This window comes from Cervus canadensis, chromosome 29, assembly GCF_019320065.1.
Source record: "Cervus canadensis isolate Bull #8, Minnesota chromosome 29, ASM1932006v1, whole genome shotgun sequence".
NCBI lineage: Eukaryota > Metazoa > Chordata > Mammalia > Artiodactyla > Cervidae > Cervus > Cervus canadensis.
In genome coordinates, this window is record NC_057414.1 from 9,963,541 (window position 1) to 9,988,683 (window position 25,143).

Sequence of the window (25,143 nt, forward strand, 5' to 3'; positions counted from 1 at the left end):
GACATGGTAGCTGGGAGATTAATTTATAAGAGGGGGGGTCTGGGAAGGTTTCATGAAGGAGACAGGATTTGGGCTGGGCCTTGTAAGCTTGGGAGAGCTATGATTTATACCCTCTTGCCCTGTAGATCATGGAACACGTGGAGCTTTCCCCTCTCAGGTAACTCTGAGCTCCTGAAGGGGAAGAATGTTGATTTCCATCTCCCACTGCCAGCTCCAAAGCATACAACCTGGCAGCCAGCCGGTGCACCAAAAATATTGAGTCCCGTTAATAATGCTGATAGAAGGATGAAGAGTCATACTCATCATATTTGTTATTGCTGTTCAGTTGCTAAGTCGTGTCTGACTCTTCATGACCCCATGGACCGCAGCACGCCAGGCTTCCCTGTCCTTCACTATCTCCCTAGAGTTTGCTTAAACTCATGTCTACTGAGTTGGTGATGCCATCTAACCATCTTATCCTCTCTTGCCCTCTTCTCCTCCTGCCTTCTATCTTTCCCAACATCAGGGTCTTTTCCAATGAGTCAGCTCTTTGCATCAGGTGATCAAAGTATTAGAGCTTCAGCCTCACTCCTTCCAATGAATATTCAGGGTTGATTTCCTTTAGAATTGACTTATTTGATTTCCTTTCAGTCAAGGGACTCTCAAGAGTCTTCTCCAACACCACAGTTCAAAAGCATCAGTTCTTCAGTGCTCAACCTTCTTTACGGTCCAACTCTCATATCTGTATACGATTACTGGAAAAACCATAGCTTTTACTATACAGACCTTTGTCAGCAATCTTATTTATCATATTAGCTGTGTTTATTCTTTATCAAGTTCATGCTCTGTTTCAGATGACTTAACACATCATCACATCTGACCTTCCCAGGAACCCCTGAGCAAAGGGGTTATTATCATCACACACCCTGCTCCCCAGCTCCCGCTTGATAGGCAAGGAGACTGAAGTTCAGTGGGAGCCCTGCCCACACAAGACCCCACACTATTAAGCAGCAGGACTGGAGTCCCACTCAGGTTGCGTGAGTCCCAGACTCATGTTGGTGATGAAACACAGTCAGAGAGTGAAGACAGCATTCCTGGGGGGAAAAAAAGTATAACAATAATGAATTTTATTACATTTCTGGTGGAAAAAAAAATCTTTGAATCTCACAAATATATCAGTCAGCACTTTCAGAAAAACAGAACTGGTAGGCCAATTTCTATGTTATATCTTTTTTATATATATAAACATATTTAGTGTTTTTTAAATTTTTATTTATTTATTTACTTTTTGGCTGCACTGGGTCTTCTCTGCTTTGTGCAGGCTTGCTCTAGTTGTAGTAAGTGGGGGCTACTCTTGGTTGTGGTGTGCGGGCTTCTCACTGCAGGGGTTTCTCTTGTTGCGGAGCAAAGGCTGTAGGCACGTGGGCATCAGTAGCTGCAGCACGTGAGCTCCGTAGCTGTGGCACTCTGGCTCTAGGGTGCAAGAGCTTCAGTGGTTGTGGTCCACAGGCTCAATAGTTTCGGCTCACAGGCTCTAGAGCGCGTGAGCTTCAATAGTAGAAGCACATGGGCTCAGTAGTTGTGATAGCTTAGGCTGAATGGTGTCGGATTCATGATCTCTGAAGAAGGGAATTTAGCTTTGGGACCAGAGACAAGGCTTCAGGCACTTGGAGCTTCGTGTGGCAGAAGTTTTAATGTGGTGAAAAGGGGACAGAGAAAGCATCTGACACAGATGTCAGAAGGGAGCAGAGAGTGCCCCAGTGGCTAGCCTTATCAAGGCCTTATATACTTTTTCAACTGGTTGCTAACAATAGGAAGGTCTTACCAGACCCACTCCCACAACATACATCTTTAAGATAACAGAATTAGAACTAACAACAGAGAGGTCTTACCAGACCTACTCTCACAGAAGATAACGGGATTAGTCAGAAGGTTCTTAAGCAAGAGACATTGTTGTTATATAATCATTAGTACAGAGTTTAAGGGAAAGCTCACCCTTGAGCAAGATGAGTTGCTTTGCTGTGTAATCATTAGCTCTGGGCTTAAAGAAAGTAAGTTTTAGGCAAAATAGATTGTTGCCATAACAATTTAAAGCTTAAGAAAAAAACCTCTTATGTAACTAAGACAAAGAAATATAGAAAAAAAAAGTTTGTCTCTTTCTCCCTGGACCCCTTTCTCCTCCTTGAGGGCCCTGGACTCCTTATCAACCTACTAAGGATTAACTCTCAATTGCTGCTCTTGGATTCCGGCTCACAGGCTCAGTAGTTGTGGTACAAGGGCTTAATTGCTCCGTGGCATGTGACATCTTCCCATACCAGGGACTGAACCCATGTCCCCTGCATTGATGGCAGATTCTTAGCTACTGTGCCACCAGGGAAGTCCTCTATGTTGACTCTTGAGGCAAAATTCCTTCTTCTATAGGAAACTTTAGTCCTGGTTCTCAAAACCTTCAACTGATTGAATGAGGTGCACTCACACATGGGGGGTAATCTGCTTTACTTACAGTCAACTGATTACAACTGCTATTCATAACCTAAAAACTATATTCAGGGTGATATCTGGACTCATGTTTGACCAACAACTTTGCACTCTAACCTCACCCAAGTTTACACATAAAATTAACTATCATAAGATATATATAAACAGGGACCCCACAAAGTTTTAATATTTACCCCACTGTAGCCATCTCAATTTTTGTGGTTTTTTTAAATTACATTTTAGAGGGGAAAATGCATGAGAATAAGAGTTTGAAATTCTGTGCATTTATGAAGGGAAAATATACTTATTTCATAAAACAAAGACTATTTTTAAAAACTCACTCGAGGATAAAAAGATAAAGGGAACATAAAATGCCAAAGTTTGATTTAAATATCAAAATATTTTGCGTTTGTTTCATTTTAGAATTTGCTACATAAGGAAGAGTATTTGACTCTTTTGGTGTATACATGCTGACCTGTTTTAAATAGATTTCTAGAAAGTCAGCACTAGGAAAAGATCTTGGCTATCATTTGGCACAACTTCCAATGTTTCACATGGAACATGGGGACCCAGAGAGGGCACTCCAGGGGCACAGCTCAGCGCCTCTAGCAAGTGGTAGAACCAGGACTCCTGACCAGTCTCTGGAGGCGTCTCATTCATCAGGCTCATTATCCAATTTTATTATCAACAGCGAAAAGAAAAACAAACACACACAAAGCCGGCATTCTCTGTCGTAGACTTGCATGAGCCATACTTGGGCCAGCTGTGAGCCAGATGTCTGCCCGCCCCAAAGGGGCTGCCCAGGATTCCCAGGCTCGCGATGAGCTGACGAGACAGAAGAAGCAGACTGTGGGATGGGGGGAGTCCCAGCCCCCTTGGGGACAGGATGAACCTCAGAATGCATGCAGTGCCACCTGGAATAAGGGAGACCTGTGTCACCAGAGAAAATCAGGCAGATCATGAAGGGCTTAGAAAGAGTGAGGCCGGAGCTCTGAGTTCTGATTCCTGCTCTGCCTTCCGTCAGCTGGCTTCTCCAGACCTCAGTCTTCTTCTGTATAAAGTGGGGGACATCAGGCCTAGCTATATGAAGGCAGGTCAATCAGAAGACCTGGGTTTTAATCCTGCTTCTGCCACTTAAATGATTTATCTCTGGGCAATTCACTTAGACTCACAAACCTCAACTCACACAGAGGGTGTAAGAACTCCTGGGTAGGGTTGAAAAGGAGTAGCTCACGTGATGTGCCAACCGCAATGTCTGTGCCAAGGAGGAGGCTCACGATTCCTCCCTAATTCTCCCTTTTCTCTATCCAAACCCAAATCCCAGGGACCCCTGCTTTCCCAGGCTCTCTAGTCACACTCTAAGACCCCTCAGGGATGCACGCTTTTCCACCTCTCTGTCATTCACCAGCTGTTTGTTAAGGGCTCACTCGGGTTGCAGACGCAGTGAACCTTGTCCCTCCCTTCACAGAGCCTGCACACCCTCAGGCATGACCCACAGACTGGCCGTCCCTGGGACATGACATGTTTTAGCTTCACCTTGATGGCATTGCTGGCAGCATTTCCAGCCTCCAGCCTGGAAGAACCTACCAACATTCTCTGGAAGGAAAACCCTGAGCCCCTCGCAAGGAGGGGTGGAGTTGCAGCCTGGGGCTGGGTCCTGCCCCTGCTACCACTGAAGTATGGATGGCACCCGTCCACCCACACTCTGGAATCTAGGCGTGGCTGCCTCTGTGCCTCTTTCCCAAATAATAACAGGGCCCCCTCCTTTGCATCTGTTGAGGGACACAGGAGGGGAGGTTTGTTAAGATCTTCGTTCCTGTCAGGTGAAGCAGCGGTGGCCACGGGAGGCCCCGACGACGTCTGGCATCCATCTGCCAGCTGGTCCCTGAGGGGCCTGAGCCACACCTGTGCGCTCTGGTTGCCCTGGAAACCAGGTCGGGGGACAAAGTGCTTCCCCTGGAGGAGACCCCACGTGCACAGGGGCCCGTGAAGGAGTTGATTATAATCTGTTGTCTGAGGCCTGGCAGCCCCGACACTCTTCCATGAGTCACACTCAAGTCTGAGCTCATCTGAGGCACTGGTTTGGGGCGGGGCTGCTAGAGAAAAGACAGGGAAATGAAGTCACACCTAAGGTGTGAGCTGGGAGGGAGCTGAGAAGTTGCCTGCACCAACCTTCTGTCATGGGAGCCTCTGGAAACGTCCACCACTCAGCTCAGCGTCTGGCCCAGGCCTAGGTCAGCAGCTGGTCCCCTTCCTCTCCCTCTCACAAGCCCCAGGGCCTCTTCCGTGTCCCTCTCCGTGGACCTGTCCACCCTGAGGGCCCTCCTCACCTGAGCCTGGAAGAGGAGGTATGGTTCCAAACACTGACGCCCTGCTCCTCCATACCAACCATCCCCAAACAGAGCAAATGCAAGCCTCTTCAGGGTCCCCGCCTGGAACCCAAACTCAGGGAACCAAGTAACGGGTGAAGGACGCACCCAGAGTTCTTGGGTCCGAGGGGCCTGAGGCCTGTGGTTCGCAACGCCTGCCCTGTAAGGTGAAGGTGGGGGACACTGTCTCACTTCCATTTCAGAAGGCTGAGAACACCACGTCTCCCATCCTGTGGGCCTAAAACTTTCCAGGACAAACTAGGCTGGAAGGTGGAATCCAGATCAGAGAAGTGGTAACCTCTGGCCTCCAGATACTAGCAGTTATCACCTCTGAGCATCTTCTCACATCCTTTATAAAAAATAAAATTATTTTACTTTTTAATTTTTTTTTTTACTGTTCCTTGTGGCATGTGGGATCTTACCCACCCAGAGGCCAAACCCATGGCCTCTGCAGTGGAAGTGCAGAGTCTTAAGCCCTGAACCCACAGGGAAGTCCAATATACCCCTTTATTTTCTATACGAGACACTGAGGCCAGGTGGGTGTAGAGACTTGTCACGGTCACACGCGCTGGGTGCAGAGCCCAGATCAGAGCGCGGCCTTCTTCCTGCCCCACCCTCCACTGTTTGCATACAAGCAACTTCCAAGCCTCAGGGAGCCCCAGATCATACCTCGGTCATTTTCACCCCGTTCCCTAAGAAGACCGCAACAGTTTGTTTGGCGAAGGGGATAAAATCCCAGCACACTTTCCAGGATGGGGACAAAGCACTGTCAAACCATTTAAGCCTCCGCTCCCGTTTACGTCCTTTGCGTGCAGAATGACTAGTTCTCAATAGTCTTATTCTTCTTGAACCTCCAGATTAGGCCAGTCTTGTGTAAACAAGCTGCTGGGACACAAAGAGGGTCAAACCCTCAGAGCATCTCGCTCTCCCTGTTGGGCTCTAGGGTCATGGAGCTGGTACCATTGATGAAAATCTGGTAGTGGGGTGAGAGGACTAGGGGGTGCTTTTGGCAGTTAAGCCCGAACATAAACCTTGGCTGGCCCTGGGAAAGTTACCTAAACTTTCTGAGCCTCAGCGTGCTCCGCTGTAAAATGGGGATAATAACGCTCACCTCTCAGGCTTATCACAAGGATTTATGGGGTAATGGGGACAAAGCACCCAGCACCCTCTATTCACTAAACAAGTATTTCTTTCCTTAGTTTTCCCCACCTACCCCATTGTAGAAGTTGTAATAACCAGCTTACAAAGCTCCTTTTGGCCTTTCCACCACGTAAGGACAAAGCAAGAAGAATGCCATCTATGAACCAGAAAGTAAACTCTCAAGAGCTTACCAAATCTGCCAGCACCTTTGTCTGTCTTGGAATTCCCAGTCTCCAGAGCTACACTGAAACCCCTACGAGGTGGAGAAGTCAACCAAGTGATGACCAGTCTGTAGCCGTGACAGAAGCTGCCACAATTCCCAAGTACTGGCCTCAAGGAAAAGCAAACAAACCAACCCTGGAAATGAAGATGAACGGTACTTAATGTGATCAAGATGACAGACCATGCAGGACCAATTAGAAGATGACTGTCAGAGGTTACTGCTGTTTCTGCAGGTAGGCCCCTCCGTCCGCCTGCACACCCCTGAAACTCCCTTTTAAAAGCTCATGCCCCCCTTATCAGCAGGGGGCAATTGGCCTTTGGACACAAGTCCCCTTCTCCTTCGGTTGCCAGCCTCCAAAATAAAGCAAACTTTCCTTTCCGCCAGAGGGAAAAACAAAGCTCATTTTGCTCTGAGGGGGCATGTGTCGTCTGGGCATGGCTATTGCAAGGGTATGGCCCCAGGAATAAAGTCATCCAGCCTGGCAGCAGGAACCCAGCCTACAGGTCAGAAACCCTGATTCCATCTGCCTTCTAGCAGCTGCTTTCTGTACTCCCAGTCACTTACAGGTCTGCCCTTCAGTGTCAGCACCTGTAAATTCAAATCATACTGCCTTCCTCACTTCCTGCTCTAACAGAGTGTAAGAGTCTAAATACCATGCACTGGGAAGGGGTTATGATTATCTAGCGTAGCACTTCTCAAAGGGTGTAGGGATAATGAAAACAGTAGTAGGGCTCCCTAACCAAATCACTTTACAAAATACCGGATTCTTTAACTTCCCTGTGCCTTTCATCTGCCAATATGCATTAAGGGTCTCCAAGACTCAGATATACTGGGCCATGTTTCTCAAGAATATTCAACAGCTAAACTTCATTTCTGAAGACCCGATCATGGGCCAAGTGTGCTATAGGAAATGCTTTAGGAAATGCTCAACAGACATGCTTCAAACTACTTCCATGACCAGGGGAGTGAGAGGTTTAACTGGCCCACCATCTTACCTGGGTGCAAGATGAAATAGAAAGAGGCAATTTAGTCGCATAAGGGAGAGCTTTTAAGTGCAATTCCTTCTGGCAGCAAGAGGCAGAGAGGGCAGATACCATGCTCTAAGACCCTGGAGCCAGACTGTAATGGCAGTAAATGAAGGTGTCACTGGGAGGCCCAGTGTGCCCCAGAGAATTACGGGAGGTTTCAGGTTAGAGAGGATCCCCCCAGGGCAGCTAAGAAGCAATGGTTATAAAACGGCTAGATATTTTTTCGTCTTCTTCCCTTAAAAAAAAAAAAAAAAAAATGCTTAACAGCAAAGGAAAAACTGTAAAAGTGGGAACTTTTGAAACTCTGGATGGCTTGAGATGAAGGCTGGCCAGAAAGGCGAGCAGATAGATAAGCTCAGCATCTTCTATGCAGACAGAATCCCTCTGAAAGCCATCCCAGGAGCAGATGTGGTTGGGCCCTAACACAGCTCTGGTCACTTGCACCAATGACTGCCTAACCTGAAATGCCATTCTCCCTCTCTCAGGAGTTGGGGACCAGCACGCCTGTTTCATCTATTATTTATTTATTTTTTTAAAGAAAATCAGCCAGTATTACAAAACCAAGTATTCCCCAAATGTCTGCTATCTTTTCCTTCTCCAGGTAGCCCTGAACACCTGTTTCACCCCACCACTAAATAAATATACTTTACATAAAAACCAGGAGCAAAGTGAAATTTACTGAAGCATCCACAAACAAAACAATGGGGGGAATTTACTTGGCAGTTATACAGAAGCCTGCTCAAAACTTTTTTTTACATTTCTTATCTACCCTAGGTCCTCTCTCTGCCATGTCTTTTTGGGGGGCCATATTATACCTTTTGATGTAGGATACAACCAGAGTCCCTTGGACTGCAAGAAGATCCAACCAGTCCATCCTAAAGGAAATCAGTCCTGGGTGTTCATTGGAAGGACTGATGCTGAAGCTGAAACTCCAGTACTTTGGCCACCTCATGCGAAGAGTTGACTTATTGGAAAAGACCCTGATGCTGGGAAGTATTGAGGGCAGGAGGAGAAGGGGATGACAGAGGATGAGACGGCTGGATGGCATCACCGACTCGATGGACATGAGTTTGAGTAAACTCCAGGAGTTGGTGAAGGACAGGGAGGCCTGGCATGCTGCGATTCACGGGGTCGCAAAGAGTTGGACATGACTGAGTGACTGAACTGAACTGAACTGATAACCTAGCTAGCATCTGGTTTTCATTCCCAGATCTTAGAGACTAAAGGCAGGGCTAGAGGCAGTACAGAGAGTGGAAGCAACTTCATTGTTGAAGTAAATACAGAGCTCAGTTAATATACTTCTGTGTGACTTCCTAATTAAAAGACCTTGGTCAAGTGACTTCTTTTTCCTAAAACTCCATTTCCTTTGGTGGACTCTGAGAATAATGATTAGGGCTTCACAGGTAGCACTAGTGGCAAGGAACCTGTCAATGCAGGAGACATAAGAGACCAGGGTATGATCCCTGGGTCGGAAAGATCCCCTGGAGGAGGAAATGGCAACCCACTCCAGCATTCTTGCCTAGAGAAGCCCATGGACAGAGGAGCCTGATGGGCTACCGTCCACAGAGTCACAAAGAGTCAGGAAAGACTGAAATGACTTAGCCCGCATGCACGAGGGTGATTATATTGGGTTGGCCAGAAAATTCATTTGGGTTTTCCCATACGCTCTTCTGGAAAGCCCCAAATGGACTTTCTGGCCAACCCAACACTAGGCTGCACGGTTGTCTTATGGATGGAAGAAGAGGAATATGAGACACACAGCATGATGCCTGGCCCAGAGCAGGCACTCAATAACTTGCAGAAGCAATGATTCAGAGAGTATTTTAGAAGCATCTAAACCCAGATGGTGGCTGTAAGGATGGGAAAAGAGAGACAGGTGCATGAGACAGTATGTCTCAACATAGACTGGGGCTGCGCTGGAGTGAAGGAATGTGATGACAGGTCTCCTTTAAAGAGATTAAGTGCTTGGCTTCGCATGTAGCTCAGAGTGCCAGTTGTGATGTAGCTTGACAGTTGAGCATCAGGGACCGCTGTGAAAATAAGCCCAGTGTCTCTCAGGGCCCGCCCTGGGGATAAAGGGCTGAATTAATTAATTAAAATAATAGTTGCCGATCTGCTTGATGTTCAAGCAGATAAATGACAGGGCCACCTAACTGGTGAATGTAGATGGGACAGTTAAGAAACGGCTTTTTGATTGTAGGTTCTAAAACAGTTTTTAAAAAGTTAATGGTTTGTTGTAGATTTTGTTTGCAGATACGTGTGCGTTTCATGCTGCTTTACGGAGTGACCACTGAGGCATAAAGTTGGCATGACTTGCTCTAATTTTCTGCCTGGCCACAAGTGACAAAGAGCAGCATATTGTAATACCTGGTTCCTCCAGAAAGCAGAATGTGTCAGAGTCTGAAGGTCTTGAGCACTAGCTAGCCAGTACTTCATACTAGAAAGACCTAACCTTCAGAGCTAAACAAAGAATGATTGAAAGAAGACCCTCAAGAGCATGAGTCTGCCTATGATATTTAACCTTTGTGAGCCTCGATTTTCTCACCTATATGATGAGCATGAACATCCCTGCCTCTCGTGGTTGCTCTGAGGCATACATAAGATCATATACGGGAAAGTGATGCATGACTGATGCTCCATGCATGTTTATTTCCCTTCTTTAAAGATTGGGTTTACAGGATTTACATCAGTGTGAGGCTTTATGTGGGGTAGCATAGAGAAGACAAGTGGCAAGGTTCTGTTCCATACCTTCTACATGGTTTCACATGTCTATGCTTTGTTACTGGGAACAGGGGAAGGAAAGAAAGAAAACTCAGGAGTGTACCAGGGGATCACATACAGCCTTGAAGGTTTTGGTGGACTTGGTTGCATGACTAATATAACAATGGAAGGAGGTATACTATTTTAAAAAGAAGAAGAACGTGAGTGAGTCAGTGATAGTCTCCCAGTCATATAGACTCTTTATGACCCCATGGACTGTAGCCCGCCAGGCTCTTCTGTACATGGAGTTCTCTGGGCAGGCATCCTGGGGTGGGTTGCCATTTCCTTCTCCCGGGAAGAAGGAAGAGAGAAAGAACTCTAATGAAGGGAGGGATGAAGACTTTGGAGTTATCAAGCTGGAAATCTACACCATGTGGTAGAAACATGAGGTAAAGCTTTTGGGTTGTAGATAAAAGAAAAGAAAGACACAAAAGTGATACTATCTTGGGAGTGAGCCGCCAATTGGGCACCCTGTTCATCTACAGGAAACTCTCATATGGAGCCCCGCAGTGGCACAGGGTCAAGCCACAGGAGACTCCCCAGGAGTCTCTTGGATGCAGAGGACCACCCACACCTTCTTCTTCTTGACTGTTTTGTCTTCCAAAGGGAGGAGCCACAAGAAGAACTGCTCCTGGGCACCCTCCTCAAGGCTGAGTGGTACTGAATTGTCGGTGGTGGGGCCCCTGGGACATGAGTTATGGTCACAGCAAACCGCCATATTGGAGTCAGACCAGGTTGAGATTTCCAGCTTAACCCAGCTTGAGCCCTCAAACTTTCTTGATTTTGGGGAAAACAGATTTCCAGAATGTCAGCATGACCCTTAGCTAGCAAGAAAAGAAACTCAGGTTTTCAAAAGGAGGGTTCCAATGGTACTGTCTTAAATAGCTCAGTGAGGCAGAAAAGGCCGCGTGGATATGTATGCGTCACACACAAAGCCAAGCTGCTGAGCTCATGACCTCAGAAATGTTGCCGTCGAGGAAACAGCAGGGACTTCAGAGCTGCACATGCTTGCGTTTGAATTCTAGGCCCATCCCTATGAGCTAGGAAAGTTCTGTCAAGTTCTTTAAGTTTTCTGAGTTTGTTTCCTTATGCATCAAAAAGAAAAAAAATTCTTCCACCTATATTGCAGTGTTGATATAGGGTTAGATGATATACTATATGCCATAGAGGCTACTTGTCAATGGAACATAGAAGCTGCCCAAGGGAAAATACGAGGCTTCTTCCCTTTTGCTCGGATTGTTTGACAGGTAGGTTGGAGGAAAGCCAGAAAGAGCCAGATTTCAGAAGTGAGTCGGAAAACTTTCCCCTGCCCTGGGGGCGATATGCTGGAGAAGCAGCACTATATCCTCAAGAAATATCTTGATTGATGGAATTGGCAGTCTGTCTAGGGAGATAATTTTGGATATGTTAGACAGAAGAGGAATTTTTCCAGTCACCCCATGCAGGCAGCCGGCATGGCTGAAGCCCTGCCATGAAGGGTAAAGGGAGGCTCACAATGGAGAGATGCCAGCAAGGCCAGAGGGACCCTCATTTGTTCATCGGGAGAAATTTCCAGGGGTCCCCAAGCTCTATTCTGGCAGGCCCACCAGACCCTCTTTATAAATCCCAGACTTGGATATCCCCTTGACTGCATTGCTTTGGCAGAGAGATGACTTGCTGCGTTTAATGTGCTGTCAGTCCTTCTAAGGTCAACCTTTGACGCCTTAAGGCTACCCATGCAACCTGGAAACGTAGAGTCCATATAAATTTGGGCCTGGAAAGGGAGCTACCGGAGAAGGAGGCAGGGACCCAGAACTGAGCCCGAAGTCTGCCAGCTTCTTACCTCTGTCATCTAAGCAAGTGGCTGGAAATCGGTGGCCCTTACTCTCCTCATCTGGAAAATGGGGGAGACTTTTGTAACAGCCTATTCAGATGTGAGAAATTGTGAATAACCAGCATAGTGAAATTGCAACACGAGCTAAAATCTGTTGAATCATACTCATGTGCCAGAAATTATTCAAACTCCTTTATGTTTTTAACTCTTCAGCCTTCACCTCCCCATGAAGTAGATGTGAATATTATTCCCATTCCGCAGGTGGGAAAATTAAAACAGAGCACTTATATAACTCACTCAAGGCCCTAGAGCTGGTAGGTGCCAGAGCTAGAATTTGATCCTTGTTGCTGGCTTCAGAGCCTGCAGGCTCTGCCTCTGGTCTCTGTCCTGGGGTTGGGCAGACCTGATCATAGTTGAGGTCCCCTCGCTCATGATCTGTGTTGCATAAGACATTCCCTTTGACTGCTCTGGCCTCTGCAGCCTCATTTACAAAGTAGCCATGCTACATCCTATCTCAGCATGTTGTTGCAAGCAGTAAGTCAGGCCCCCTGTGTGTAGCAGGGTGAATGAATATGAAATAAGCTGATATTACCCCAGGAAAGAGAAGCTAGCTGTGTTTCTGTACGTCTTGGCTCTCCTAAAAGCAAACAAACCAAAGGAAAATGAATTAGTTAAAAAAAAAAAAAAGAACAAAGTAGTTGTGGATTATGATAAACACTGGGAGGAAGTACCTAGGACGATAATAGAGAAGAACAAGGTTATCTACTTGAAGAAGGTGGGGGGTAAAGCAAGTCTGAAGAGGAGATAAAGCACATGAGATACAGCCAGAATTGCTTTAATCATGTGGCAGAGGCCGAGGCACCTCTGATAATGACTAAGGCAGCTGGGGAGCTCTGGAAAGATTTTATTTGAGAGGGAGAATGAAATGGTGGTGGCATTTTTTTTTGCCCAAGGGTGGCAGGGCCAAGCATCCCATGTCCATTTCCCATGTACAGTTTAGCACGTGAGTAGAACGTGATACATCCAAATGAATCTGATTTCTTTGCCTCTCTCTTGTGATCATCTCCTACTCTGTGGCAGCAGCCAAGGGAGGGGTAGAGGATGGAAGAGTTCTCCTTTCATTGGGGGAAAAAAAAAAATTGTGCCACAGTGATGGAACTGGAATCAACACTTTGCTTTCTCTCTTCCCACCAAGAAAAAAGGGGGAGGAGGATTTAATTCTAACATGAAAATTTGATGAGCTGAATATGCAGCATTGCCTGGGTCGATATCTACATTTCAAATGCATTTACTGTCATTACTGAAAGAATCTTCACTTGGTGAACCATTAAGACAAAGCACCGGGTAAATGAGATAAATCATACCTCGGGTAACCGCTCTGCAGGACTGGTGGGGAGAAAACTCTTCCTGCTAGTGACAATTGGTAAAGGAAGGCTTCTGGAAAATGACCCTTCTAGGGAGGAGGAAGCTGCTAAGCAAGAGAACAGTAAATGGAGGCAGGGAGCAGGGAGCATAGGAAATATACTGGGATGTGATTAAATATACTGGGATGTGACTAAATAGAGCAGAGTGAGCCTCGCCTCTGCATCACCAACCGTCTGTGTGACCTCTCAGTTCACAGATAGTTCTTGAGCACCTGTTATGTGCAAGACCATGTTCTAGGCACTGAGGATTTACTAGTTAACAGACGAAATACACAGATAAACCCCTACCCAGCTGGGGCTTACAATGAGGTAGTAGGAACTTGGGACAAACTAAGTATTTGAGTCCTTCCTCAGCGTATATGGGTTTCCCAGGTGGCTCAGGTGGTAAAGAATCTGCCAGCCATGCAAGAGACCCGGATTCAGTCCCAGGGCTGGGAAGATACCCTGGAGACAGGAATGGCAACCCCCTCCAGTATTCTTGCCTGGAGAATTCCATGGACAGAGGAGCCTGGCGGGGCTACAGTCCATGGGGTCACAGAGCCAGACATGACTGAGTGGGTAACACACACATAAAGGTACACACTGAAGCCCTAATCCAGATGGTGTTTGGACATAGTGTTTTCAAGAGGCAGAGTTAGATAAGGTCCAGAGGTGAGCCCTCGCGGTGGGATTCGTGCTATTATAAGAACAGATACCAGAGCTCGCTCGTATTCTCTCTGTCTCTTTCTCTCTCCCTCTGTCTCTCTCTCTCTGTCTCTCTCCATCTCTCTCCTTGTCTCTCTCCCTCCCTCCCTCCCTCCAGTCTAAGGACACATCAAGAAGGCAGCTATCTACAAACCAGGACGAGAGATCTCCCCAGAACCCAGTCGGGCTACCATCCTAATCTCAGGCTTCCAGCCTCCAGAATTCAAAGAAAATTAATGTCTGTTGTTTAAGCCATCTGGTCATGGGTATTTTGTTGCAGCAACTCAAGCTAAGATAAGAATAATGAATAAATACTTAAAGAGTCTAGTATACCGGCTGGTGGGAAATGCTGGGGAGTAAGGGTCAGAAGGTCATCATGCTGGCAGTACATGGTAGGAGGGCCAGGAGCTGTGATTTTAAGTCAGGTGGCCAGGAGGAGCCTCTGAGCAAAGCACAAGGGTGTTCAGAGCATAGAAGTTAAAACCACAAGCTTATTAATGTTTTCCAACTGTCAGTTATATGGTTCTAAATCTTAGCGCCACCCACTACCAGCTGGATTTTAGGCCATTGTTTCACAAACTGCCTTGCATAGAGTAGGTGCTCAATAAATCAAATTTTAGCATACATTCAGAATTATTTGCAGGGCTTTTAAAACTCATATAAACTCACTTCTGGGTCCACCATGAGAATTTCTGATTCAGTTAGGTCGGGGGTCAGCTGGAATTTCTGCATTTCTCCCAAGTTTCTGACTGATGCTGATGCTGCAAACTGAGGACCACACTCTGAGGAGCCCTGAACTAGATGAGAGCTGCCAGTCATCCCCTTAGCCTCCTCAGCTGTAGCTGGGGATGTGTGCATCTCCATCACCAGGAGGCCGTCAGTGCTGGGCACGCGGAGAGTCCTCAGGAAGGCACGCTGCTGCTGGCGTTCTCATTCTGGCAGAGGGGCGGCTGTGTGAAGGCTCAGTGAGGGGACCCCGCTCTCTCTTGAGGGTTGGGGCATCCCAGAAAGATTACCAGAGATGATGCTGCAGTCTCAGTGGGTATCTGGGCATTAGCTCGGAGTAGGTATGGAGACGAGGCCCTTGGAGAGGGCCTTCTGAGCAAGGGGAACCTGCATGTGCAGAGGGCCCCGCAGTGAGGGAAAACACTGCAAGTTCAGGAAACCACTAATAGAATGCATGTGTCCAGGCCTACAGCCTGGTTTTACCCCACAGCCCTAAGGCGCCGGTCAGGGTTTGAGCAGGAAGGCGTGTAACTGTCAGATTCAGTTTGAGAGTGATCTCCTGGAAGGGTGTGGAGGAAGGACCGGAATGGATAGCCGTGTCTGGAGGCTGAGAGTCTGATGCGGAGGTCAGGGCCACAGGTGAGGTCAGGGTCAGTGGCACAGGGTGCCTGCCTCGGGGGAGATGGGGCTCAAAATCCAGTCCCTGGTCCAGTCATAAGCAACTTAGACATGCAGCTGGGTCTCCCCAGAGGGAAGTCAGCTCTTTCTAATTCATCTGGCCAGGTGGAGTCACCATTTTCCGCTTTGTGCATGAACTAGCGGTGTAGGCTTGGCAGTTGTCTTCATCCATTCAGGCTGCTGTAACAGCGTCATAGAGCAAGTAGCTTCTAAATCACAGACATGTCTTTCTCACACTTCTAGAGGCTGAGAAGTCCAACCAAGATCGAGGCATCAGCAGATTCAAGCCCACTTCTTGGTTCATAGATGGCTGTCTTCTTGCTGAGTCCTCATATTGTGGAAGGAGAGGGGAAGAGAGCTCCCTGGGGTCTCTTTTATAAGGGTATAAACCCATTTATGAGGGCTCTGCCTTCATGATCAGATGACCTTCCAAAGACATTTGAATAGAGGGGACGTAAATGTTTAGTCAATAGCAGCAGTTTTTTTTTTACCACTAGTGCCACCTGGGAAGCAAGTTATTTCATTAGCAGTGAAAAATTGAGAGGAATTTACTTAGTTGGGAAAGAGTAGAAATGCCTGAACCAAACTCTTCTTTTAAAAATATAGTTATTTAGTGTTTATCTGGCTGCGTCAGGTCTGTCTCAGCACCTGATCTTTGTCGTGTCATGCAGGAATTTTCATTGTGCTGCTCAGACTCTCAGCAGGGACCCTGGAGTGAGAGGACTCAGGAGTTGCAGCGCTAGGGCCTAGTTTTTCCATGGCATGTGGGATCTTAGTTCCCTGGCCAGGGATAGGACCCACGTCCTCTGCCTTGCAAGGCAGATTCTTCACCACTGGACCGCCACAGAAGTCCTCCAACCTCTGTTTTTATCAGATGAAGAGTCAAGGCCCAGAAATGCTGAGTAATTAAAATGACATCACACAGCTCACAAGAGACAGAGCCAGGGTTAGAGCTCCAGCCTCCTCTTTCTAGGCCCTAGATTCTTTCTACAAAACCCAAACAACCTAACACAACTCCTCGCAAGGTCTGAGCCACAGTATTGATAATCCTCATTATCAACAAGGCTGATGCTGGACTAGGTGTACTAGGCCAGGTGCTTTCCATAAGTATTTTTAATGCCATCATCTGCACTTCAAGTTAAGCACTGGGACCTTGTCCCTCAGACCCTGCAACCTTATAAATAGGAGAGCAAAGGCGATGAGATTAGATTTTCTACCATCACCCAACTCCATTCATCATGGTGAGTGACAGAAGAGAACTCAAACCCCATGGCCCATACACCTTCCACTTACACCAAGTACCATGCAGTGTGAATTTCTCCATACATGGAAGAAGGGAGGAGCTTCATCCTAGCTGTGCATGAAAAGTGAGCTCTTCTGACTCTGAGCCCCACCTTCCCTTGGTAGTCAACGCCACAAAGGGAATATCTCCTGGGTCACTTTTGCCCATGTAACTGCAGGCACGAAGCCAGGCATCAAAAATGTCTTTTTTGTTTACTTGTTTCCAAGGCACATTTTTGACTGTGGCTGCTGCATGACTGTGAAAGTGCATTATGACCTCTCCAAAATGACACTAGCCTAGCCCACAGGTAACAGCTTGCCTACTCTCATTTAATGCCATAACCATGATGGGCAGCCCAGGAAAAAAAAAAATCACAATCCTGCCATGGAAAGAAAAGCTATGACCAATCTAGACAGTGTATTAAAAAGCAGAGACATCACTTTGCCAGCAAAGGTCAATATAGTCAAAGCAATGGTTTTCCCAGTAGTCACGTTCGAATGAGAGAGTTGAACTATAAAGAAAACTGAGCACCAAAGAATTGATGCTTTTGAACTGTGGTGTTGGAGAAGACTCTTGAGAGTCCCTTGGACTGCAAGGAGATCAAACCTGTCAATCCTAAAGGAAATCAACCCTGAATATTCACTAGAAGTATGGATGCTGAAGCTGAAGCTCCAATAGTTTGGCCACCTAATACAAAGAGCCAACACACTAGAAAAGACCCTGATCCTGGGAAAGATGAAGGGCAGGAGGAGAAGGCAGTGACAGAGGATGAGATGGTTGGATGGCATCACTGACTCAATGGACGTGAGTTTGAGTGAATTCAGGGAGATAGTGAAGGACAAGGAAGTCTGCATGCTGCAGTCCATGGGGTCACAAAGAGTCACATACGACTTAGCGATTGAACAACAACGATTAGCATAACACCTTTGGATTTTTCCTATACCCTACTCATGTGTCTAGGTGGTGGAATGACCATGCCATGCCTAGTTCAGCCACTCTCCTCCACCTCTGCCTTTTGAATCACCTGTTTGCAGATGTGTTCTCTGGTCTGTTCCCTATCATTCGGGAACCTTGAAAGGCTCCAGCTGTTCAGTACCACTTTCACATGTCTATTGTGAGGTTTGTGTGGCTAACACACTACATCATGTCCTCACCTCCGCCCTCAGTTCTGAAGGTACCGCTTTAGTCAGTCTCTCCTGTGATTCCACACCAGAGCACAGTGGAGCAGCAACAGTTATTTGGGCCCCTTGAAATATCAGCATGCTCCAAACCATAAGGCAGGAAGATAACTCAGAGCAGGGTGTGATGAACTGTCTTAAAATGGTCAAGGAGATTTTTAGAGAAGGGAGAATCTGTTTAATATCAGTCTCCATGTAGCAGAAAATGAACACAGGTTTGAAAGCTTGAGAGTTCAAGCCATCTTGAAGAGGTAATTCCCAGTAATTACACTGTAGTAGCGCAAACTCTCCAAGGACAGATGCCTTCATTTGTCTTGTTCACTGATATACAAGGGCAGAAGGGACCCATGAGGGGACCTTTACTATGGTGAGCACAGCTGGGTGAGCTGGGAAACTAACCTCTGTGCACCATTGTTGGCACAGAGTACTTGCAATAACAAAATTTGTGTTTTTAAATAAATGAAGAAATAATATGAAATTGGCATTTAGAATGGATACAGACACTATAAGAGCATAGAGCCAGGCATTTAAACTAGTTTCATTTGATATTAAAATGCATTTTGATATCTTCAAGGATTGTAAGATACCTTAGGTCTCACATCAGCTCTTAAAAACTCAGCAAATGCAAAATCAACCAGCCCTGCAAAATGTGGTATGAACTTAGCAAACTTGGGTTCCAGCCACACTTCGCCAAATATTCTACATCCTTTTCAACCCCTCACCTTTGAAATGGCCCCTTCCATCTTCTGGCGTTAAGTCTCCACTATCACCTGTTCTGCGAGTCTCATTTATTTCTCTAATCCCAGCCAAATGGCGCTTTCTTTGGGGAGCTTTCTCTGACTCCTGCTGCCTGCATTAGTTGTTTCCCTCTCTGGCTTTTCTCCACATCTCTCTGGTGGTTTGAGGTACATGCATGCACAGTTGTGTCTGACTCTTTGTGACCCCATGGACTGTAGCCCACCAGGCTCCTCTGTCCATGGGATTCTCCAGGCAAGAATACTGGAGTGGGCTGTCACTTCCTCCTTCAGGGGAGCTTCCCGACCCAGGGATCAAACCCACATCTCCAACGTTGGCAGGGGGATTCTTTACTTCTTAGCCATTGTATCCTAGTTCACCTGTTCATATGCAAGTAAATCTCTTTCCCTCTCTATATACCTATGGCTAGAAGTGAGTTTGCCAATAGTGACTGGTTGTGTGGATGAGTGGAGGGTCAGTGGGAGGGTGAGTAGGTAGGTAGATGAAGACTTTACTTTGCAATCAAAACAAGAGCCATGCAGCTATGCCCAGCAGGCCATGGTCATTTGCATAAAGAATTTTTCAAGTTGTCCACAGGCTCAGACTGAATCCTTGGTAGTTCATACCTTCCCTAGCCTCTTCCTCAGACCTCAGCCTCTACCCTACACTTCCTGAGCTGTACCAGTCCTGGTCCACTTTCCTGGGAGCTCCATCTGACTCCAGAATGCAGTGAGACACACCCCTTTGTCTATCGAAACACAATCAATGCTCTGAGCCAAAATGAACAGTGACACCCCTCTCACCACAGAAGCAAGACTGGACAAAGGAAGTTGGAGAGAAAAGCCTACTGGTAGCAGCTCCCGCTTCTCCACACCACCTTGTCCCCAAGTCTTTTCCAGGCAGAAGTGTATTAACTAGATGATAAACCAGTCACATAGGACAGCATTCTTCTTAAAGCCTCAGGAACTCAAGAGTTCTACGCAAGACATCTTCCCAAACACAGTGCATTTGACAGCAATAGACCCAAAATAGTAGAATCACAAAAAATTTATCTTTGTAAAGACTTGTAGAAGCCAGTTCTAAGGTTTTAGACTGCATCAAACATGGTTCATATGTTTTGCTCACTTCCAATAAATACTCAGTGGTGCTTACTAGGGGCTGAGAATACAGACACCAGCTCACTGAGCAGAGTGGATAGATGTAGCAACATGATTAAAGTGAGACAATGAGATTTACACTCCTAGGAACTCAGTAACTGTGTTGAATAAATTAATAAACTGTAAACAAACCAAATGAAATTCCAGTATCTTTCCACAACATCACTGCTGTTTGACAGAATACATTAACTGTTTTCTCTCAACCCAACCAAGGAAAATGTTGTGTGTGTTTTTTTTTTAATGTAACACATCCTGATATCTTTACTCCAAGACCTGTAGGCTCTTTCCTCCCTTTCTCAATGTCCTGATACAGTCCTCCCATGGTCCAGTCACCTTACTCTATAGCAAGCAGTTGTTAGCAAGTGTCTTTTTCCACTAGACTCTGTACCTGTTGAAAACAGTGATGGTTTCATTCATTTCAGCATCTCCATCTGCTTACAAAGGGGCTGGTCTAGAGCAGACACTCAGAAAATTGTGGGTTGCTGAATTATTGTTGGATTTCTAAATTTTCACTCTCCTAAAGTATTAAGGAAGTGTGTGTTATTATTCCTATCATGGACATTGGAACTACTGAGACCGGTTCCATGGTCATTTCCACCCAGCTGTCTAGCGATAGAGCTGGATGTAGAATCCCAGTCCTGAGTCTGCGTCCAGAAGTCTCTACCCTTCCTCCCTGGTCAGAGAGCAGTTTCATCTCACAGAACACAGCCCTTTTGTTCAGGAAAGCCTGCTAGTAGAGCTTCTAACGTGGACACACAGAGGTCCCAGAGCTTGCTTTGAGGTGGCCAGAGAGAACGAAGTTGCTGTGCATGACAGAGTAATAGGATTTTTTGCTTTTTTTCTCCAGTGGTTATGGAAGACAGGAAGTGAGGGTCTGTGGAGCTGAGAGGGAATTTGGAGATGGTGCAGAAGGAGGCTGGCTGCAGGTACACTGACTCTAAGCAAAAGTGAGCCAAACATCTGCTCCCCAAATATAGTAGACAAAGTTGCACGCTTCACCCACCAGCTGCACAGTCTGCAGCGGTTGTCTCCAGGCGCAGTGCACACAGGAAGGTGTTACAGAAGATCCAGACTGCAGGCTCATATAAAAAGCAGGACTCTGTGGCTTCCCTAGGGGTTCAGTGGCTAAGACCCCACGCTCCCAATGCAGGGGGCCTGGGTTTGAACCCTGGTCAGGGAACTGGATCCTGCGTGCTGCAATTTAGAGTTCACATGCCACAACTAAGCCCTGGTGCAGCCAAGTAAATAATTTTAAAAGGCAGCAGTTGTGACACCCCAGATCTGCTGCACGGGAGCTGGGTTGTTCCTGCCATCTTTTGTCTCTATGGGGCCCGCACTGTCTGGTTTGCCACAGTCCCCACCACTCCCTATTGTCCCTCATGCTACCCTGGCCCTCTTGGCTCATTTGTATTGCTCATCTGGTACCTGAAGCCCTTTCAGTTCACAACCTCTGCACCAGAGGCAAATGATGACCCCTGAAAGCAAAGGACAGAAATGTTAGTTCCTGCTGTCCTAGGGGGAGAACCTAGACGGCAGCAAATGTCATCACATCCTGTGAGGTCAGACAGGGGCAGAAAATTATCATCTCTAATCTAAGGTTGATGAAACTGAGGCTTAGAAAGGATAAATCTCAAAACCATGGTAACAAGGCAAGTAAAAAGGGAGAGCCAGTGTTCAAATCCTGGGTGATCTGATTCTAAACACTGTACTTTGTCTGAACTACTCCTCTGAGGGCTTAATTCCTCCCCACCCTGCACTAACTCCTTTGATTCTAAACTTGAATGCTGACCCAGAAGGTCTAACTTATTTGCATATTAATTGAATGTGGTCTGAGAAAAGGGTCATTGGTTCCCCTGTGCAGTCTAACATCACATTTTTAAAATCCTAGATAAACCAATGTGTCATTTGCTGGTTCTTCTTGGTTAAGGAGAGGAGAAGGGGAAATAATTAAGTTACCTGGATGTTTGGACTTCCATGTTCAGACTGCTAATTGTTCAAGGCAGGAAACTGATCATGGAGGAGCAGGAGTGATGCTTCCAAACATCAAACTCTCTGCTTGTGGCAGACATGACAGGGGAAGTTATATCTAAACAGGAGAAAGTATATAATTAAATGTCAAAACATATTGTGAAAAATGGTTTTTAACTCCTCAAATCTCCTGGCAGGATGAAAAAGAGAAACTCTCTAATAAAGCTGGTTCCTTCTCACAGGAGGTCAGGAAGTCATTGCTAACAGCAGAGACCCAAAAGACAACAAACTGCTGACAGCCTGTGGTTCTCCTGCCTAGCAGGTGAGAACAGCCCAAGGCAACGAGGCCTTACTATGTATCAGACTCTCCAATGCATGTTCTTACTCAGTCTTCACAGTTACCATTCAGTATGTGCTTTATACCCATTTTACAGATGAGGAAAACTGAGGTTCAGAGAGCTCTATTAGCCTTCCCTGTCCATTCTCTCCCCTCAACTCTCTGCTTTTGCCAATACCCAAGTGCTTCCTACACAGATCCCATAAGTCACAGTGGGGAGTTTCCAGGTAAGATATAGAAAGAGACACAGCTGTGATCTCTGAAGACTACCATAGACATGGGTTCAAGTACTGGCATGCCAAAGTTGGACACTTGGGCCATTTTATCCAGGCTCTTTGGGACACATCTTCATCATCTGTAGAGCAGATAACTAGACTTTTAGAGTTCTCATGAAAAGCAAATGAAATCATATGCATTAGTGCTTTAAGTGGAATAGTATCTGTGAGTGTCTGGCATAGAGTAGGTGCTCAAAACGGGATATCGAGTTCTCATTACTAGTTTAAACTGGTTACCTCTCTGATTTTTCCTGAGAGTGATCAAATGACTTTTCATTACTTCTAGTGCAAGGAATGACTTTGTCCATAGAATAGGGTCTCAGTCCTTGGCCAGCACGAGACCGTGGCTGTGGCCAAGCCCGAGCCCCAGGCTGGGAGTCAGCTGGACTGAGGTGTGGGCCCTGCCTGTCCCACTTGGAAGCTGAGCATCATGGGCCAAATTCTTCTGAAACTGAGAAACCTCAGTTTCTCAAATAATTCAGTGGAGCTAATACCTACTCCACAGGACGGTGACAAAGATCCAGTGAGATAAGATTCTTTGTAGAAAACAAACAAAAACTGAAGGAAACTGTGAGGCCCTGTGGAAGCCCTTCTCTGAAGATAGGTTTCACCCCCTTTGAGGGGACAGATAGCAGTTGTTCTCAAGCTTTTGAGAATCACAAACATGTTGCAAACCCAGTACCGTCAGGGACCGCCGCCGCCCATCCCCCCCCACCCCCCCGCTGCCCCACACACATAGGCAATGCACATAAGGCATATATGTACTCTTTCAAGGGTTCATGGCCCCCTAGAACTCAGCCATGACTCCCCAAGGGAACCTTCTGTTTGGCTCTGCCTCCCTCCCAGGTGGTGCTAGTGGTAAAGAACCTACCAGTGCAGGAGACATAAGAGATGCAGGTTCTATCCCGGGGTCGGGAAGATGCCCTGGAGGAGGGCATGGCAACCCACTCCAGTATTCTTGCCTGGAGAATCCCATGGACAGAGGAGCCTGACAGGGTACAGTCCACAGGGTCACAGAGAGGCAGACACAACTGAGGTGACTTAGCTCGCACATCCTCCCCACCTCACCTCCAGGTTAACAAAACCCTTCCTGAGCTGTGGATGGATGGGGACTGGGGCGGTCCTCCTGTGGCTGCTGATGCTTGTTTTGGGGACCTGCTGCCCATGCATGGGGTGCCCAAGAGAGAGAGTGAGCCTTGAGAAATACAATCCACATTTATAAACCGGTCTCCCTTCCATCATCTCCTTCAGGGATATTAAACCCAAAGAGAAAGGACCAAAGAAAGGCTGGAGACCAACAAGAGACTCATTCACTCAGCCCCTGGAACACATACTAGAACTACTGCACAGAAGCGGAAAGGAGATAAGAGTTATGATAAACAGGGGAACCACTTTAGCCACGAGTGCCTCCCGACTGGGATCCGTATCTTCCTCCTGCCTGTATCACCAGTGCGGGGCACAGAGGTGCACAGGCGCAGTGGATGGATGGTGAGATTCTAGTGAGATTAGACAGTCTGAGGCTATAGAGCGTATTCAGTTATCAGAGATAAGTTGAACAAGATAGCCTTCAAGTCAAATGGTGGTTCCAAGAGTTGTTTTCAGTGCCATCTGGGTCTAAATAACCTGGGCCGTTTGTTTAAAAAATATCTTGCCAGAGCCTACCATAGATGCACAGAATCAAAATCTGCTGGGATGGAGCCTGAGAATGTACATGCATATGTTTATATGTGATGTTGTTATTTAGTTGCTGAGTCATGTCCAACTATTTTGCGACCCCATGGACTATAGTCTGCCAGGCTTCTCTGTCCATGGAATTTTCCCAAGCAAGAATGCTGGAGTGGGTTGCTGTTTCCTTCTCCAGGGGATCTTCCTGACTCAAGGATCAAACCTGCATCTCCTGCATTGCAGGTGGATTCTTTACCGCTGAGCCACTAAGGAAGACCGTGTGTATGTGTGTGTGGTGGTGAAATTTTCCCAAGTAATTTATGTAACCTGATTTAGGCACCACTCCTCTCTTTACTTTGTGAGTGGAATGTGATCATAAAGGTTTATCTTGGTAGTATGACGGAATCTAGGCTCAAGTTCTGCGTTGACCGCTGAATAGCTGTGTGATATTGGGCAAGTCACTTGCGATAACTGACCCTAACTACAATTACGTCATCTATACAATGGGGATAAAGACACAGTTAACAGGAAGGCATTTTGAGGATTTAATAGGATCTTACACAGAAAGAGCCCAGCCTGGAGCTTGACACTAACTAAGCTTTCAGTAAGTATCAGATATTTCTGGTGACTGGGCGAATAGTAGAGAAATGTTAAGAGATTCACAGTAGCCACAGGAAGTTGGCAAGCAGGTGGTCACAATTCCTTTTTTTTTTTCACAATTCCTATTTTAAAGATGAGAAAACCAATGCTCACCATGGACTGTAGGCTCAGTGGTAGAGGCAGGACATGAACCCAGATATGCTGTCAGGCTCAGTAGGAACAGCTTGTGGCATCATGCACAGAAGTAGGACCCACAGCCCGCAGCCAGGACATAATTCAGACCGGCCTGGGTGGAAGTGGCTTGCACAACTCAGGACACAGCTCAGATTGCCCTGAGACATCCGGGGGGAGGCAGACTGTTTCCCACCAAGGAGTCCCCTGCCTCCTCGTGGGCCTTGGAATGCACTGGGTCACTCATGTTAAGTGACGAGCTGACACCACTTGGCGTAGGCAGATAGCTTTATCAGATGAGAAGTCAAATGCAATGAAATGTGTGGAGCCTTTTTAAAAAAACATTAGAAACATTTACCATGACGTTATTGACAAACTGGTTAATAAGCCGCCTGGACTAGAGTAACCCTGCTGGGATCAGCAGCTTTCGCTCCACGCTCTTTCCCTTCCTCCTTCCCTTGAGCTTCTGATGT

The 25,143-nt window shown here is 46.6% G+C and overlaps 1 long non-coding RNA gene across 1 annotated transcript; it reads right to left on the reverse strand.

Moving 5' to 3' along the window:
• Positions 1-1,022: 1,022 nt before the first annotated feature.
• On the reverse strand, positions 1,023-24,858 carry LOC122430686. Its single transcript, XR_006266373.1, has 3 exons — positions 24,653-24,858; positions 21,611-21,740; positions 1,023-1,073 (listed from the first exon to the last, which is right to left on the reverse strand). It is a non-coding gene; the product is annotated as an uncharacterized LOC122430686 (long non-coding RNA).
• Between the last annotated feature and the right edge of the window lie 285 nt (positions 24,859-25,143).